Source organism: Caretta caretta, chromosome 22 (assembly GCF_965140235.1).
Source record: "Caretta caretta isolate rCarCar2 chromosome 22, rCarCar1.hap1, whole genome shotgun sequence".
NCBI classification, from domain to species: Eukaryota; Metazoa; Chordata; order Testudines; family Cheloniidae; genus Caretta; species Caretta caretta.
Window position 1 is genome coordinate 14,634,212 of NC_134227.1, and position 17,596 is coordinate 14,651,807.

A 17,596-nucleotide genomic window follows, 5' to 3' on the forward strand; every position below is an offset into this window, starting at 1 on the left:
CCCAGCACACTAAGCCCACTCTCTGGCTCAGGTTTGAACCCAAGCCACGCTTCTGTCCACACACAAATCAGTCTGACTCAAGTCAGCAAGTACTCAGACCCCAGGTCCTAGGACCCTGCTAAGAGGGTGTGTCAGAGCCCAAGCCCTGCTGTGACTTGGGTCCAACCCTGTCATTCTGCAGTGTGGATGTAGCTCAAGCCACAGACCTGAATCAGAAGGTGTGTAGAGTGCAGTATGGACATATTAGCATGGCTGTGAGACCGAGGTCCAGCAATGGTAAACCTAGGTTACAATGCAGTGTGGATGCTCAAGTGCAGGCTTTGAAACACTGAGTCCAAAAGCCAGGCTCCCACAGACTTGGGTTTACATTACAGTGTAGACATGCCCTCTGAGGGTAGCCTCGTGCCATGGGTAAAGGGACTTGAGTAGCTTCTTTTTGCCCCTTCTGAGATAGCCCAGAGCCTTGGGCAAATGGAGCGCACTGGTAGGTTCCAGTCTAGTCCCAGTACCCCTGCACTATGGCCAGTAGCAGTGAGTACCTTCCCAGGGGTTATTGCCAACGCAGACTGCTCAGTGCCTTGGGCAGATTTCATAGAGTGTAACTAAGTTGGTGCCTGTGCCAGGTTAGATCTTATTTTGAATTTAAGGCTTTCCTTGGTTTAAACAAACAGGTGCTGCTCTAGCACAAAAAGGCAGTAGCATGAATAAACAGACCCACAAGCAACCAGGCGTAGGTTCCCAAATCTTGTAATTCATTCATTGCCTCGTCACTCTGACCACTCTCCTTGGAATCAGTCCCTGGAAGACTCTTCAGAGTGTTGCCTGCAAAGTGACTCACTCTCTGATCAGTATAAGAATTATAATCCCTAGCTTTTACATAGCACTTTTCGTCCATAGATTGCAAAGCACTTTATAAAGGAGGTCAATAACATTATCCCCATTTTACAGAGGGGCAACTAAGGCAAGTAAAGATGGAGTGACTTGCCCAAAGTCATTCAGCAGGCCAGTGAAAGAGCCAGAAACAAAACCAAGGTCTCTTGAGTTCCAGTCCAGCGCTTCATCCACTATGTCACACTGCCTTTCCTAATGTCCATCCTTGTGTTTGCAGGAACAGGGGGGAAGCAGAAGCCCCCTGTCCCATGTCCAGCTGGTCACTACTGCCCCCCAGGCACAAAACATCCAGCACAATACAAGTGTGCCCCAGGCACCTGGAGCAATAGGACAAGCCTGGCATCAGAGGAGGAGTGTTTGCCCTGTCCTGAAGGCTGGTTTTGTGTGGCAGGAGCTCGTGTGCCGTCAGGGAGATGCAACCCTGGACATTACTGCCCAGATGGTAAGTAGATACTAAGCAGAGTAGGGGGAATTTAGCTCATTTTTGTGTTTAGTAACTATCAGCACACAGAGCACGGTTTTCACACATTTGTTCATTGTTTACTCAGCCAGTGTTTTGCACCAATATATTTCAGCCTGCGGGTTGATAGCAAACTGTGCTCTCTGAGTATTTGATATTTGAAACTCAAGCTGTTTGGACTGGCACGTAGATCACATGGTATTTTCCATCCCTTGATTGCATCAGCATAAAATTTAGAATCAAGCTTCTGGTGCAAATACTCATGATTCCAAATTCAAAACTGCTTGCAAAGTGTCTGCAATATCTGCCATGTCAGTGATTACACCTGCTGGTGAACTTGTTCACCAAAGTATTAGTTAGATCTAGGTGTGGAAGCACCTTTCCATTCTCTCTCACTTAGAGAGAGGATTAGTGTTAGGATCTCCATCACCTCCTCATCTTTGGGAAAGGTACATGGACAAGCACCCAGTTCCCCTGTCCTGCGGGAACCTACAGTACCAGACTGGGAAATGGCCGAATGGAAGACTGCACTGCCTGCCCTGTGGGATCGTACTGCACAGATGGGACCTCCAAGCCAACTCTTTGCCCAGCGTAAGTAGATTGTGTGTTGTGAAAAAGAGACCTTGAGACCAATGCACTGACCCATTTGAGCAGGGCCTAAAGTGTTACCCAGGTTGGACCTCAGAAATCTTCCCTATCCCAGTGTATGCAATATGTGTGTACATCATAAGTGTGTGCAAGTGAAGTGCTCCATCTTAACCTGCATGTTTCTGAAGGTCAAGGTTTGTTGAGTTCCATCACGGGTGGGACGTTTCCTACCGCTCTGGATATGGTGAGTTTCCTCCTGTGGTGTCTTCCCTGTATTATATCCAAGGAAAGAGCAACACCCAGGTTGCACCAAATTTGCTGCCATACGTGACTCTGCCTCCTCCCCTCTATCCTTATTCAGAGGAACTTATCGCAAGGAGCAAGGAGCAAAGGTGGCTGGAGACTGCATCCCCTGCCCCGGAGGATACCACTGCCCTGAGCCTGGCACTGTGGCTCCCCAAGCATGTGGTGCTGGCAGCTTTTCAGTAAGTGGCAATTGTTTCATTCTGGTTGCTGTGCAGCACAAGAATTGAAAGGTGGCAGGGAAGGAAGCTCAAACCATGGACCAAAATGGTCCCTTCCCTTTGGGTTCCAAGGCTGGGTCTGCAATGAGCTTTTTCATAGCTTTTTCACCCTGGCATTGACAGTGGAGGCAGCAAGAGTGGGAGTCCTAGTGGAAACAAGGCACTGGCATTACTACTGTTCTGTCACCTAAGCATACTGAGAGCCAGTGTAGATGATACAGTGGTAAAGATGCCTGTGGCCTGTCTGCACTAGTGCTCTCACCATTGCTGTCAAGGTGGAGCTGCACTGGTAGGGGTGAAATGGTGGGGAATGTTAAGTTAAATACAGACAAGACCTCACAGTAGAGTCTATTTGACTGTGGGGTTGTCTCTTATGGAAAGCAATGGAGAAGCATTGTCACCGTTGTTGTTGTTTTTTAAAACTGGCTCAAAGAAAGGCCTGGAGAGTATAATATAGAGAATGATCCTGCCGGTTCGGGGTTCTGAGTCTCTGCACAGCCCCATCCAAACCCTAATTTCTATGATTAGGAATGCAAGTTAAAGGAACAGCTGTAACCACAATCCAATTACCATGGAAATAGCGATTGTGTGAATAGGTTCTGGTTTCATTTGTTTCCCCCAGCTGGCTGCTCACAGTTTTATAGATGTTTGTAATTTGGAAGGGTTTTTTCCCCTTCAGTGTCAGCTAATTATTGCAGAGGAATGATGGGGAGGAGGCTCCTCTGTTCAGCCCCAGCTCCGGGGGGGATTGCAATGGAATCAAATGTTCATTTGACTGTGGAAGGTAAAACAATGGGTCAGATCCACAGAAGGGGACAATGGGTGAGATAGCTGTTCTGACAAACAAAGCTGGGTCTATTCCTTATTTGTCTGTCACTAAGCTGTAATGAATAATTCTAGTGATAATTACCAAATTTCCATATTGATGGGAAACCGGCGTGTCATCGCTATCAAATCGCCCTGCTATCTCCACCCAGGCCAACTTTCTATTGCTGCAGAGATTTGATAATTATTGCTGGAACTATTCATTAAGATCAGAGGGGAGAGAAATGATGAATGGGGATTTATGTATGACAGATAGACCCAGATTATCTCTCTGTGGTGCTTTCCAATCCATTGTGACATGGAGAGGCTGGGGGGAACAGGGGATTTCAGTGTTCCTCTCTTTTCCTAAAAAAGAAAAGGAGTACTTGTGGCACCTTAGAGACTAACCAACAGCTCACTTCATCATGAAGTGAGCTGTAGCTCACGAAAGCTCATGCTCAAATAAATTGGTTAGTCTCTAAGGTGCCACAAGTCCTCCTTTTCTTTTTGCGAATACAGACTAACACGGCTGTTACTCTGAAACCTCTCTTTTCCTATTGTACTGATAAAAGATGTTGGATTGACAGGGTTGGGGAACAAAGTCCTTTATCCACAGATAAGCCATGGGCAGTGGCAGGGGGAGCTACCCAGTTGAGAGACTGTCTTTCGTGCTTCCAGGGTAAATAAACTGAATTATATGTTGTTTGTGGTCTATAGAGGTATGTTTTGTGAGACCTTAAAACCAGGGTTCCTCTATTTTCTTTGCAGGTATTAAAGATGCCATGATACTTTGTGTAAGAATAGGGGTTTGTCATAATGTCCTGGGTCTTGAGTGTTTCCACCCAGCTACAGTGTCTTTTGGGCAATTTGTTTACCTATGTGCAGTCTCCACCCCAGAGTTAGCTGCATTTCTTTGCAAAATATTCTGTGCCTGAACATAGCTTTCAAAATGCCTTGAGGTCCTTTTGTGCTGTGAAAATGTAAACTGTATCATGTGTCCACTATCCCGTAGGACCCAGGCTCTGCCTCCTGCTTGTCCTGTCTCACTGGACATTACTGTGCTGATGAGATCACCAGCAGGGAGGCCATGCTGCTTGTTATGGTTTGCCCTGAAGGCCTGCTGTGCCCTGAAGGACAGGCAGTCGCTCCAGATGCCAGTGGAAATGCCTGCCCGAGAGGATACTACTGTCCCCGGGGTGACATTGTAAGGGGATCTATTTGGTTATTGTTATTCACCATTCTCTCATCTTCTGGGCTTTGCTTTTTGGGAAGCTAAAGTGGAGTCAGTCTTGCTGCCAGAGTCCTTACCAGCTCTAGGTTGTTTGATCTTTTTACTCTGGTTTCCATGATTTCCTGGTGTTTAGAGAGCTCGGTGTTTGTCATAATGTTGGGCTTCTTTACCTTTCTCTCTGACTTCTTTCTTACCTTCCCAGATGTATTTTAAAGGATGTTTTTAGGATTTTGGTTTCTCTTGTTGGAAATTGCATTCAGTTTTTATTAAGGTTTTTATATTATCTGCATGTAATTAATACACATTTCCTCCTTACTGTTATTTGTATTCCGTCCACATTTAAGTCATTTCTACCATGCTGCCTTCAGAGAACTGAATTAAGATGTATGTTTTATAAAATAAAAATATGTTGTTTCCCTTCCTTTTAACTTCCTCTGTCTACTTGTCCATCTGTCCTTAGCCTGGGAGCTACTCAGGGTAGGCACTGTTCTTTTCTAAATGTCTGTAGAGAACCCATCACATTGTAGGTGCTGCTGCCACTAGATACTTTTAATTTAATAATAATAATTAAGTAATAAAGAGATGAAGAGATTTAATACCTGGAATAATAGGATTCACTAACCTAGACCCACTTTTATTTATTTATTTCCTTATTCATATTGTGTTTACGTCTAAGATCCTTAATCATTGACCAAAGCCTTCAGTGCAAGATGCTGTAGAAACACAGAACAAAAAGACAGTTCCTGCTACAAGGCGCATGAGTCTGGATAAGAATTCTAGAATCTAGAGTAAGGTCTATGCAGTTGCCTTTCAGCATACTGTCTGTTAGCCAGAAAGGCAGGAATGGAATTAGTACTCTTGAAATATGTAGACCAAGCAAACACCTCTGTTACGAAACAATCTGCAGAATGGAAAGATTGGAGAATCGCAGCTCCAGAAGAAGACAAAAGGATTCCCAAGGGCCCTAACCGTGTCTGTTAGGAATTGTGGGGACTGGCAGGAAAATGCCTTCCTGAACCACTGGATTGTATATGTGAGCACCAATCCCCATGGTGAAGCATCTAACCCTGTAGTTGGTTGGGTACAGTGTGTAGCTGCACCCATGATAGACTGAGGCACCTTGAGAGATCATCACAAAGTTGAGTGTAGGTGTATGGCTGCTAAATGTTGATGCCTCCCTCTGCTCTCCCCAATATCATCTTTACTGCCTCCACATCTGGCTCCCAATATCCTTTCCCATATGCTTGTTTCCAGATACTGAGAGGAATTCTTTTGTGTGTTCTGCAGTAGGAGGTTTTGCATTGTGGGATGCAGTAGTGATAACACTATGTTAAAGAGCAGTCTGTGTTTCATTTCCAGGACTCTCATTCTAGACCTTGCCCTAATGGAACCTACAGTGAGCAGAAGGGCCTGGGCAGAGCTGATGAATGCTTGCTATGTCCTGCAGGGAAGTATTGCTACAGGGAATGGAGAGAACCCCGCGGAATTCCCCATCCGGTGAGTGCCCTCAGACCTAAGAGCCCTACAGTGACTCTGGTGATGGAGCCTTCTCAGGAATAGTTAGCATGTTGCTTGTCTATCCAGTGCTCCTGCCTTATGATGCTCTGATGAAAGACAGCCCATGAAAGACACCCCAAGTGCTAGTAGCTGGTGCCTCTCTGGCTCTTATGGGTTTTGGGAGCTGTCATTGTGGTAGTCCCATCTCCAAAGACCTGGGACTCTCACATCAATAAGAGATGTAAAGAAGAAATGTGTGTTAAAAATAATTAGATTGGAGGTTCAGCAGCATGGAGGGAGCCAAACTTTTAGCGGAGAGGGAGAAGTTTGTCAATGCCATGTTACCCTTCCCTCCTCAGTGCGGGTAAGTTTATATTGTAGCTTGGAGCATGCTTCCCACCTGCTTGAGCTAGTTCATTAAAAATTGCTGGGTAGCCTGGAGTAGCACGGGCAGTAGCTTGGGCTAGTCACCTGAGTACAAACCCACCCAGCCCCCTGGATTCATACTCAGGCAGCTAGCCTGAGCCGCTGCCCATGCTACCTCCCTGCGGGCTAGTATGTCTGTCTACCTGCGCTGGGAAGCATGCTCCCTGCTACAGTGTAGGTGTTCCCTGAGGGAAGAGTCTCAGCCCCCAGAACTCTGTAGGCATCCCAAGGGCCCAGTCATTCCACACTCTAGCAGGACTGAGTGGGAGGGTCCTTTGACCTGCAGTGGGCTCAGATCAGGAGACAAAATGAGGCTGATGTTCCACAATTAGGTTCTCTTGTCTGTGCACCTTCATTCACCCTGCCTTTTGCTCAAGCAACAGACTCCCTCTTTCCATCCATCAAGCCATCCCCTCTTTGTACCTCAACCACACTCCTTTTTTCTCCCATCCCATCCATCACTGATCTCCCACACCTCTTTCTGCTCTCTTCCAGCTCCCATGCTTCTTCCTTTAGCAGCTTATATTGTGAGATATGGACTGTCTTTTCTAACTGGGCTTTTTATAACACCGAGCACATTGTCAGCGCTCAACAAAATGAACAAGAATAAATAAAGACAGGTTTCAGAGTAACAGCCGTGTTAGTCTGTATTCGCAAAAAGAAAAGGAGTACTTGTGGCACCTTAGAGACTAACCAATTTATTTGAGCATAAGCTTTCGTGAGCTACAGCTATGCTCAAATAAATTGGTTAGTCTCTAAGGTGCCACAAGTACTCCTTTTCTTTTTAAGAATAAATAAACAAACTTTTTGGACATTTTTCAAAATTTCAGATTTTGTTGACTTTTTTCATCAACATTTTGACCGATCCCCTAAAACAAACAAACACAGGGAAATTTTAATTTAAAAAATGTTATCGGATTTTCTTTTTCTTTTGCCTTTTCTGCTCAACTCCAATAATAATTAAAGTTTTCAACTCTGGCCAAAGCTCAAGCCACTTCTTATTGTAGCTGAACTGACTCACCCATCCCATCTTGAAACAACAAGGATAATCCCAGGACTGACCATCCCTTTTGTCTTTTGTTTCCCAGACTGGAGACTGCCCCCCAGGATACACATGCCCCCCAGGGACTGGATTCCCCTTCTCTTTTCCCTGTCTTCCTGGCTTCTACTGGGATAGTTCTGCTGTGGAACGAGGAAACGCTTGCGAACCATGTCCTGCTGGGTACTATTGTGACTCTCCTGCCATGACGCAGCCCAAAACTTGCCCAGCTGTAAGTTGTTCTGTGGTGGTTTTGTAATAAAAGGGGAGGCAGATGGGCCAAGTCCAGGTTTATTGTAAGAGCTTTTAGCCCTGTGAGAACCTGGCTTTGTTTTGCAGGGTTCTTACTGTGCCAGAGGCAGCTCCCGTCCTGAGCCCTGCCCAGAGGGCACATACGGTAACAGAAAGGAGCTGGCTGCGCCCCTGGACTGCAGCCCATGTGGAGGTGGGTTTTACTGTGCTGGTCAAGGACAGACAGGCCCCAGTGGCCTCTGTGAGGCTGGGTTCCATTGCCGGGGCAGAGCAGTGACACCAGTAAGTTGTGTGTTAAGTTCCTCTTCCTCAAAGCCAGGCTCCTCTGCCATATTCTCCATCATTGGCCCACGAGGGAACGACTCCAGGGGTAAGTCTACACTGCAGCGGGAAGCAAGCTCCCCAGCCCGCACAGACAGACTTGCATTAGCGGGCTCAAGCTAGCTCCCTAGAAATAGCTGTGTGGATGTTGTGGCGCTGGTCAGGGCTGGGCCCAGATACCCAAGCTGAAGCCTGTCCTACCCCCAGGTCCAAGCTCAGGTGAACCCATGCTGCCAGTGCTGCAATATCCACACAGCTATTTTTTAGCACGCCAGTGCAACCCTGCTAAAGCGAGTCTGTCTACCTGGCCTTGGAGGCTTGCTCCCAGATGCAGTTGAGACGTACCCCAGGAGCCTTAGCTCGGCAGCCCTCGCTCCCCACTGTGTGCCCATGGCTGGCTCTGCTGCCAGTGATGCCAATGGGAAATTTGCCTGTGACTTAGAAGGGTGTAAGATCAAGTCCTATGATCTTGTGATCCCAGTCTCAGCACTTGTAACTGAAAGGACAGGGAGTCAGTCAGGCTAAATATCGGGAGCTGTCCATATCTTCAGCTGGTGTAAACTGGCATAGTTTCATTCAAGTTACCATCCCATGCAACACTATTCAATTTTTAAAAATCCATGAATACAGTGCATTTTCTTCTCTCTGTTATTGATGAATGCTATCTATTATTCAAACTAGATATGGTCTTGAGCTGGAGAGGTAGGATCTAGATTAGAACAAGGATCCAAACAGCCACAAACTTTGAGAAGTTTGAATTCTGGGTTCTGATTCAATGGAGAAGCCCAAGAGGCAAAATTAGGCCCCAGATTTAGACCCAGATCTGAACTTCTCCAGTGTTCAGAGCTTTGGACTCCCATGTGCCAATCTGGGCCCATCTATCATTGAAAGTGAAAAGATTTTCAGATCTACTTTCCTTTTCACCAGTAATGGTCTCTGTCCATTCCTGCATTGCTCTCAGCTTGGACATCAGAGAGAGACTCATCATTATCACCTTTCTTTATAGTCAGTTTCTCTTTCTAGCTCTCATGCATTAGCACAGTGCTGCAATATTTAGGTTGTAAACATGGTAAGGGAGTGTTTACATGCAAACAAAAAATAATATCGTGGGAATTAAAAAAAGAAAAGGAAACAACTTCCATTGTTGTAAGGGTCTGTACAGACTTAGGACTAAATCAGTGCACCCCTTTAACATACTCGTCTCATTTGATACAGTTACTCCTTTCTCTAGTAATTGTTAAATTATCTGTTTTCCAATTTCAGTTGCCCACAGATGGTGTGACAGGTGATATCTGCCTTGCTGGAGCATACTGCCCACCTGGCTCCCTGTTACCTACACCCTGTCCTCCAGGGACCTACAGTAATGTGAGTGGGTTGAAGAGCCTGAAGCAGTGTTTGGACTGCCCACCTGGGTGAGTTTCCCATTCTGCAGAAGAACATTGCTCAGTTTTATAAGGCTGCAGTGTGCTTGCTCTCCCGTTGCTATAAACCAGGCCATGTGATCGTCAGGGGACCTGCAGTGAGGAACCTACAGCGGGAAACTGATCCCATTGGCTCGTCACCTGCTTAAAGTTTGGCTTGCTGAATCCTAAGTGCATGATGCCATGACCTAGAGACCCTCCACCCAATTCATGCTAGTCCTTGTCAGGTCGATACCCTTTGTTGTTTAGACTGGGTGAGGGTATTAACCCCATCGTTCAATGTGTGGCATTCCCATTGACCACCATGGTTTCTAATAGCTGGAAGCTGAAGCTAGACAAATTCAGACTGAAAAAAGCATACATCTTTAACAGTGAGAATAATTAACCATTGGAGCCATTTACCCAGGGTTGTGGTAGATTCTCCATCTGACCATTTTAAAATCAAGATAGGATGTTTTTCCTCAAAGCTCTGCTCTAGGAATTATTTTAGCAAGTTCTCTGGCCTGTGTTATGCAGGAGGGCAGATTCAATGATTGCAATGGCCCCCCTCTGGCCTTTGAGTCTAAGAGTCTGTGAAACTGCATGGATGATTATGAAGGACAGTGTATGGCTCTAATAAAAATTATAAGTGTTTCATCCTCTAGGACACACACAGCTGCTGTCAGATATTAGTGGGTGGGCATACATAAAATAGAGTATCATAAGGCTGTGACACATAGCAGCCACTGGTGAGGAATGTAAACTTAAGGCTGATGCTCCTTTGGATAGGTGCATCTCTGTATTCTAGTAAATGCTGTCAGTAAAAGCATCTGGTGTTTGGTGGCCCAATCAATTTCCTTTATAATTTATTATGAATGGGACAACAAGTCTGGATAAAATATTAGCTCTCCCTCACCAAGACCCAAAGCTCAGAGTGAATCCAAACCTTCCCTCCACCCCGGGATTGTCCATTACTACATTCCTGTGCACCCTGTTTCCAGCCAGTAAGATACATGACAATATAACAGAGAGGTATTTGATGGTATTTGTGTTCCATCCAGGAGTTGGAATCTACCAGGAATCTCATGAGAATATCTCTCTTGTGAGATTTTCCAAACCAGGCTTGTGGAGCTAGGAGTTTGAGGTTTGTGGGGGGAAGGCATCTGAACTTTTGTGAACTTATCTGATCTCTACTGAAAAGTTTTGGTTCACGTTTCCCTAACAGTTACTAAGGGAAGGAAGCTTTATTCTTCTCAGTATCAAACTGTGAAATGTAAGAGTTTACTGTCTTGATGAAAATAATTAAATTCTGGATGAAGGATGGCCTGTCCTGCATTATCCCTACAAGATCCATGCATATATGGGATCTGTGAATCCTCTGTGATTCCAGCCAGTTAGTGGGGCATTTATTGTTTTAAGACAATGCTTTCCTGTGAAAAAAGGAAATGTTTCTACTTATGATGTGTGTTTTCCCAACCCCAGGCTGTACTGTGATGGGACAAACAGCCAAGCTCCCACTGGACCCTGCAAACCTGGCTACTTCTGTACTGGAGCTGCCAAAACTGCCCTTCAGCATGTGGCCATGGAGGGGCATTATTCACTGGCAGGAGCTTTCAGACCAGAACCCTGCCCTCTTGGGAGTTTCCAGCCTGTAAGTGCAGTGAACTAAGCTACAGACTATTCTGAGTCCATAGAAGCCTTCAGAATCTGAATCAGGGAGCAGATATGTGTGAGATATTAGCACCAGATTAGTGAAACTCTGATGGCTTCAGGTTTTCTCTCAAGCTTGACACTCACCCAGCTGCAACAGACTAGATTCTGACCATGTCTGGTGTGGGATGGAAGCGGGACAGTATGTCCTGCAGTCCAGGACAGGGATCTGCTCTGATGTCTTTAGATTGCTTTGTAAACCGTACCCTTTCTGTTGCTACCCAGACACATGGTGTTATCCACAACAGCAGGTGGGCCTGTGACACCTGTTCCACCCTTCACATTGCTCACAACTTTCATTCTGAATGAGCAGGGGCTCTGACACTCAGTTCCTGCTATGTTCCCCTCTAGGTCCTTGGTCAGTCTCTGTGCAAAGAGTGCCCAGAGGGGACGTTTTGCAACCAGACAGGCCTGGCTGAACCTGTGACTTGTCCCAAAGGGCATTACTGCCCAGCTCGGAGTATCCTGCCTCTCCCATGTCCAGCGGTAAGAGCCAAGTGTGTTTCCTTCCATCTAGAAGTTCTTCCTTGGAGATTTCTTGCCCTCCGAGGGCTTCAATAGCTCTCTCTTTGCAGGGCACTTACATGGACATACTCGGTGCCATGGAGACAGGATCCTGCAAACCGTGCCCGGCGGGCATGTACTGCAGCACAGCTGGTCTGGCCACTCCTGAGGGTCTGTGCCAGCCAGGATATTATTGTGCCCAAGGGTCCAACAGCACCTCACCCGTGAGTATTGCACTGGCTGGTGAAGCCCGACTTGCTAACGCAGCGTGAAGTGCATCAGGCACAATATCCACCTTGTTTTCCTTGCTCCAGGTGGGACTTCCTTTTGGTGATCTTTGCCTAGCAGGATATTACTGCCCTGCTGGCACGAAACACCCAAGAGAGATGCCATGCCCTGCTGGTACCTGGAACGAGAGGAGGGGAGCCCAGGATGCCAGCTGGTGTCTACCCTGTCCCCCTGGGTTCTTCTGCAATGTGGCAGGCCAGGTTTCCCCTGCAGGACTTTGTGCACCAGGTGAGACACGTCAACAGCTTTTCCAACTACCAGCCAATTCACTCACATCGTTGTTATAATGGTTCTTATTTTCTGCTGAGTGCCCTCCCACTCCTGCAGCAAGACAAGGTGAGTGATGGAGTCCCTGCGTTCTCTGCTTTCAGGCTATTACTGCACAGGAGGGACGCAGACCCCAAGACCACTGGATGCTGTGACGGGGGATCTCTGTCCCAAAGGACACTTCTGCCTTGCCGGCTCAGCAGCACCCTCCCCGTGCCCAGATGGGGAATACAGCAATGCAACAGGTCAGGAGTTGGGGAGAGGGCTGCTTTGCTTGAGCTACCATCTAACTGAGAGGGAACTAGAAATCCAGTTTGGACTCCACAGCTCCAGTGTTATTCTCCTGTTACTCTATTACGGTGCAATATGCCTACCAGACCAAATTACTTGCTGGCATAAGTGTGCGGAACACCATTTGAAGTCCAGCAGAGCTGTGCCACCTAGGAGTTAGCAGTGTGACAAGCATTAACCCCTACAGCATGGTTATGAATAACCCTGCAAGTCAAAGCAGGGTCTCCACCTATTCTGATTGGAGTGGGCAGTCCCATGTCCTGCAAGCTGGGCTGAAAGACACGAAAATACATCCCCAAATATCTTCAGGGCTGTTGCACTCTCATGTCATGAGGATGCTGCATCATGACGGGGAGACAATTGTTTCACTGTGTCCTGGGGTGATGTGTCCCAGAGGACAATGTTCCATACGTGACACTCCTACATCAGCCTAAGTCCCAGAAGCACAGCAGCAGCTCTTGTTCTATAACAACAGAGCTGTTAAATATTCAACCAGATTTCCTCATTGTGAATCCATCCAATGGGCAGATCTGAAAGAAATCCCCTTACAGTGGCCTCTGGCCTTTTGAGTAAGCACTCAGAAATGTAGATGCTTCTGCAAACTTCCTGGACCTGCAAACCAGGGCTGGAAAGCTTGTTAGAACAAACTGCCGCATGAGCTCTCTAATAGGTATAAAGACCAGTGAAGCCAGGAAAGCAAAGAAAATACCATTACAGTCCTCCTATTTCAAGTCCAGGACCAGGCAAGTAAGAGTCCTACAGAAGTGAGTCCATTCAGTGGTGCTTTTTCTTTCCTTTCCTGAACTGCCCTCTCAGGTCAAGACAAATGCTTCCCATGTCCAGCTGGGTTTCACTGTCAGCACGGCATAATGCAACATTGTCCACCTGGCTTTTACTGTCCCCAGAAGACTGGAATCAGCTTTTACCCTTGTCCAGCTGGGACTTACAACCCATCTCATGGAATCAGCCAGGCTGAGAGGTGCCAGCAATGCCCTGCAGGTAAGGAAACTTCTTAGAGCAGTAGCTCTCCAGCTCTCCCATCCTGCAGACCGCTCTGTAAGAGAGAGATTGCTCCACGTGCCAGCTCTTTTCCCAAACCAGCGGTGCCAACTCGGAGTTCAGAGCGGGCAGCCCCCCGCCCAAGATTTTTGCACTTTCTCACAATTACATAGGCTGTTGAGTTGGGGTGGGGTGGGGCATGGGCTGACCATTTTTAAGCAGTGGTCTTGTACTGCTGCTGCATGGTTGCAACGCCACTCAAATTTGACCTGTCTGTCCCTTCGTCACAGCTGGGCCAAATGGTGTTGCAATCTGGTGCACAGGGAGTCGGTTCCAGTACAGCAGAGTGCAGGGGAGTCCTCTGAGAGCCCCACTCCTGGGGCACCAGCTCATGCATTGTGTTAGTAAGAGAGAGGGGAAACTCCAAGCCCAAGGGAGAGTGGGGGTCCCTCCAGGAAGAGGGTGGGGGGGATGAGCAAGAACCGGAATAGGGTTCCTGCTGGGAAGGGCAGGGACTGAAATTCCCCCACCTCCCAAGAAATGTTTGAATTGGTGCCACTGTCCCAAACCCCTAATGAATGCATTTCACCTCCAGGAAACAAATGTAAAATAAACAATGCTATCAAAATATACTTAAATACTATCTGTAGTGTCCCCATTGTGAACCAATGTCTGCTAATGCCCTGGAGGAAATAAGTATGCTCTAACATCCTTGGTGTCTCACAGGAGCACAGTTTAAATTGGAAAGATGCTTTTCCAATTGTGATGATGCTATGATGGGATCTTTCACTGATTCACCCTCTCCCTGCTCAGAAGTGCACATTGTATGCTGGATTTCCCAGTGCGCTTTCCAGTTAAATGATCCTCTCTCCCCTGTGTATTTCTCCAGGGATGTTTTGTGGAGAATGGGGATTATCCTCTCCGAGTGGCCCCTGCTGGCCAGGATTCTTCTGCACAGCAGGTACTTGACTTAGCGTTCCCAAGGGCAAAGGGAGGAAGAGAACGGGGTCCTTATCTTCTCCATTTTCCCTGAGCTGTTCTATTCTGTCTAATTTGTCCTGCCCCCTCCTGGAAAGAGAGGTTGCCGTCAGGTTGCTGAGGCATGAGGTAGGTATAGAAGCTTTGGATGGGAGGATGGCAAAGTGGGCTGGTGTGTGAGGTTGGCATGTTAGCACTGTGATAGGAATCTGGTGCATTAGCATTAATATGAGGTGATGGCAGAGAGGCTTTGGAGCATGAGGTTGGCATGATGGTGTTGGCATGAAAAACAGTGTAATCTCTTAGACTATCAGTGCTTACTTGGCAGGATGGTGCTAGAAATGATGTATCAACTCTTGGCAAGTGACAGGAATTATTTGCAAAGTATGGGAGGTTGATTCTGGTGCATGAGCAGATGTTTTGGCCTCTCTGCGATGACACTCATAAAGAATCAGAACTCAGATATCTCAGAGCCATGGGGCTGCAAGATGGGAGGGGAGCAGCAGCAGCTCTGGGTTCTGGCCAGAGCCAGTGCTTCTGTATAATACAAAACACTCTGTAGGTTTTGTTTACCAAACCACATGGGTTTCTCACTGATGAGTCTTTGTGCTGCCAATGTCCAGAATATTTGATGTTTTTCTTAAGCCTTCTGGTCCTGGATTCATGTGATTTCATGAGAATTTCAGTGTTGATTTAGAAAAAAAATAAGTTTCTAGTCCCCATGGTTGTGGAGCAAAGCCTGAAATGTGACCCACGTGCAACCGAAACAAATCAAATCAACCCAATTAAAAAAAAATTAAATTCTCATGGTTTTTAAAGGCCTGAACTCATTTTTTACTGTGTGGGGTTGTTAGGCCTGGCCATTCCTTAGATTAGTATCAGATCTTTACCCATGCGCTTTCTCTCTCTCTTTCTCTCTCGGGAGATTCTCATTAATATTTTATTGATACTGAGTCCAAGGCTAAGATTTTCCCCTGGACGGAGTCCAGTCCACATGGAATATTCAGAAACAAGCCTCCATCAGTGATTGTTGCATCTTAATGCAAGGAAAGCTTGTGTTAAACACAGTACATATCTTTGTTTATGCCAGGAGTGGCCAAACTTACTGATCCTCTGAGCCGCATACAATAATCTTCAGAATTTAAAGAGCCAGATGCACCTGCTCAGATCTTCTGCTCTGCAGCAGGGTGGTGGAGCTCAGGGCTTCAGCCCCGTGGGAGACACCTGTCAGTGCTCAGGGCTTCAGCAGGAGCAGGGCTGAAGCCCCGAGCCCTGGCAGGCGCCTCCTGTGGGGCTGAAGCCCCTAGACCCCCTCCCTACTGGGCAGAAGCCCCTAGCCCTGTCACAGGGCAGGAGCCCTGAGCTGCCCTCCCCCCGGTTTGGTAGATGGAGAACAGGGGGTAGGGGGCTCTGCAAGCCACACTTTACCTGTAAAAGACCAGTTTGGCCACAAGGGCCAAAGTGGCCAATGAATTGCAATGTTTGTCACTCAGGATTTGTTTTCCCTTTGTGTTTCAATACAGGAGCCAGTGTCCCAAACCCTGATGGAGCCACAAATACAAGCACTGGAGGCCCATGCCCATCTGGGCATTTTTGCCCAGCCGGCACCAGCATCCCATTTCCATGCCCTGTGGGCACATTCTCGGACAGGTGAACTCTTTGGCTGTGGTCATGCTGGCTTGAAAACAGAAGCTCTCTCTTTCTCCTAATTTTCCCATGGGCAGGTGGACTATATGCATTCTTTATCCTGCTTCTGTAGTCTCTCCCTCTCTCCTCTAGGTGGTTTTTCATACTTACTCTTCAAGCCGCAGAGTGCAGTTCTGTATGGTTCACCATGCAGGTGCCTCAGGCTTCCTTCAGTCCCCCATAAGCTGAGGCTTGTTTGCAGTGCTGGTGCACATTGATAGTGTAGTTGCAAGACTGTACAGAATGAAGCACAGGGAAAAGACGGAACCACACTGGGGACAGCATGTGAATGGAAAAATGAATGGACAAATGTACTGGATGCTGAGCTCTGGGCAGTGATGTGATTTATGATATTGGAGGGTAGGTTGTGGGACTGTGGCGGTGGTACAGAAGCAGTGCAGCTATATCGTGTTGTGGTTTCTGGATCAGAGAAGTGTGATTTTTGTCCCTAGATTGATATAAAGAGCAAAGTGGCTCCTGCAAAGAGGAATATTTATCACAGCACATGGTGCTAGGTATTGGTGGCAAATGGGGTACATTGGCCTTAGCTGCCCTCTTTCCCAGCTATGCCACAATTGTCTCCCCAGACTCTACCTCTGGCTGGAGTCCAGCTGCACTGTGTGCCCGCCTGGCTATTACTGCAGCTCAGCCGGTCTAGTGGCTCCCTCAGGATCTTGCTCAGCTGGCTACTACTGCCTATCTGGAGCCTTCTCCTCATCCCCAGCAGGTGAGGATGTCACTGGGTGAAGGTACGATAAACCTTAAGCCAGGGTGATTCACTGTGAGTGGTGTCTTCACCTGCCTACGGAGTTCACTATCGGGCATTTGACTTTGCCTAAAGCATTGCCACCTGGCCACACTGGGTCTAAATATACCTTGGGGAACAGGACCTGATTTCCCAAGATTCCCCCATCCCTCTAATCACTCCCTCACTTGCTGACCTCATCCCCTGCATCTTGCTATAGCTATTGTCTGCAGTCCACTCAGCTGCCAGATCCCTCTCACTATGCTTGTTCCTCTTATCTACTTAATGCCTTTGTATATCTTACTTTGGCCAGGCCCTCACATAAGCCAGGCCCATTGCCCTCTAGGGAAGGGTATTTGAAACAACACATGCACATGTGAAATGGGAAGCATGTTCCATTGGTCTACACTATCCCAATAGCTGTGTATGTTGGGCATTGCAGCAGAGTTAAGTTACAGGCTCCACACCAGTAATGAAGGTGTCCCACTCTCCCCCCATCTTTGCCTTTGTACTCCATGCTCTCTGAAGAGAAATAATTTCCTAGGCCTAGAACCTCAGCTTCCCCGATGGCTGTTCCATCTCCTTCCACGTTCTCCAGAACTGGTTCAAGTGAGGCTAACACATGAAAATGTTTTCATGGAAAAATGTAGGGAGGCTAAATGTTAGGTAAGACTTGGCTCAGTCTTGCCTGTGAA

The 17,596-nt window shown here is 47.2% G+C and overlaps 3 long non-coding RNA genes across 3 annotated transcripts; all 3 read left to right on the top strand.

The window, feature by feature from the left end:
* The first annotated feature begins 1,171 nt into the window (after positions 1–1,171).
* LOC142069785 (uncharacterized) lies at positions 1,172–2,418 on the top strand. Its single transcript, XR_012665748.1, has 3 exons — positions 1,172–1,333; positions 1,801–1,942; positions 2,301–2,418. It is a non-coding gene; the product is annotated as an uncharacterized LOC142069785 (long non-coding RNA).
* Positions 2,419–4,285: 1,867 nt separating this feature from the next.
* On the top strand, positions 4,286–7,686 carry LOC142069787 (uncharacterized). Its single transcript, XR_012665750.1, has 3 exons — positions 4,286–4,471; positions 5,858–5,995; positions 7,510–7,686. It is a non-coding gene; the product is annotated as an uncharacterized LOC142069787 (long non-coding RNA).
* Positions 7,687–11,984: 4,298 nt separating this feature from the next.
* On the top strand, positions 11,985–14,454 carry LOC125625296 (uncharacterized). Its single transcript, XR_012665747.1, has 4 exons — positions 11,985–12,163; positions 12,307–12,447; positions 13,310–13,492; positions 14,382–14,454. It is a non-coding gene; the product is annotated as an uncharacterized LOC125625296 (long non-coding RNA).
* The last annotated feature ends 3,142 nt before the right edge of the window (positions 14,455–17,596 follow it).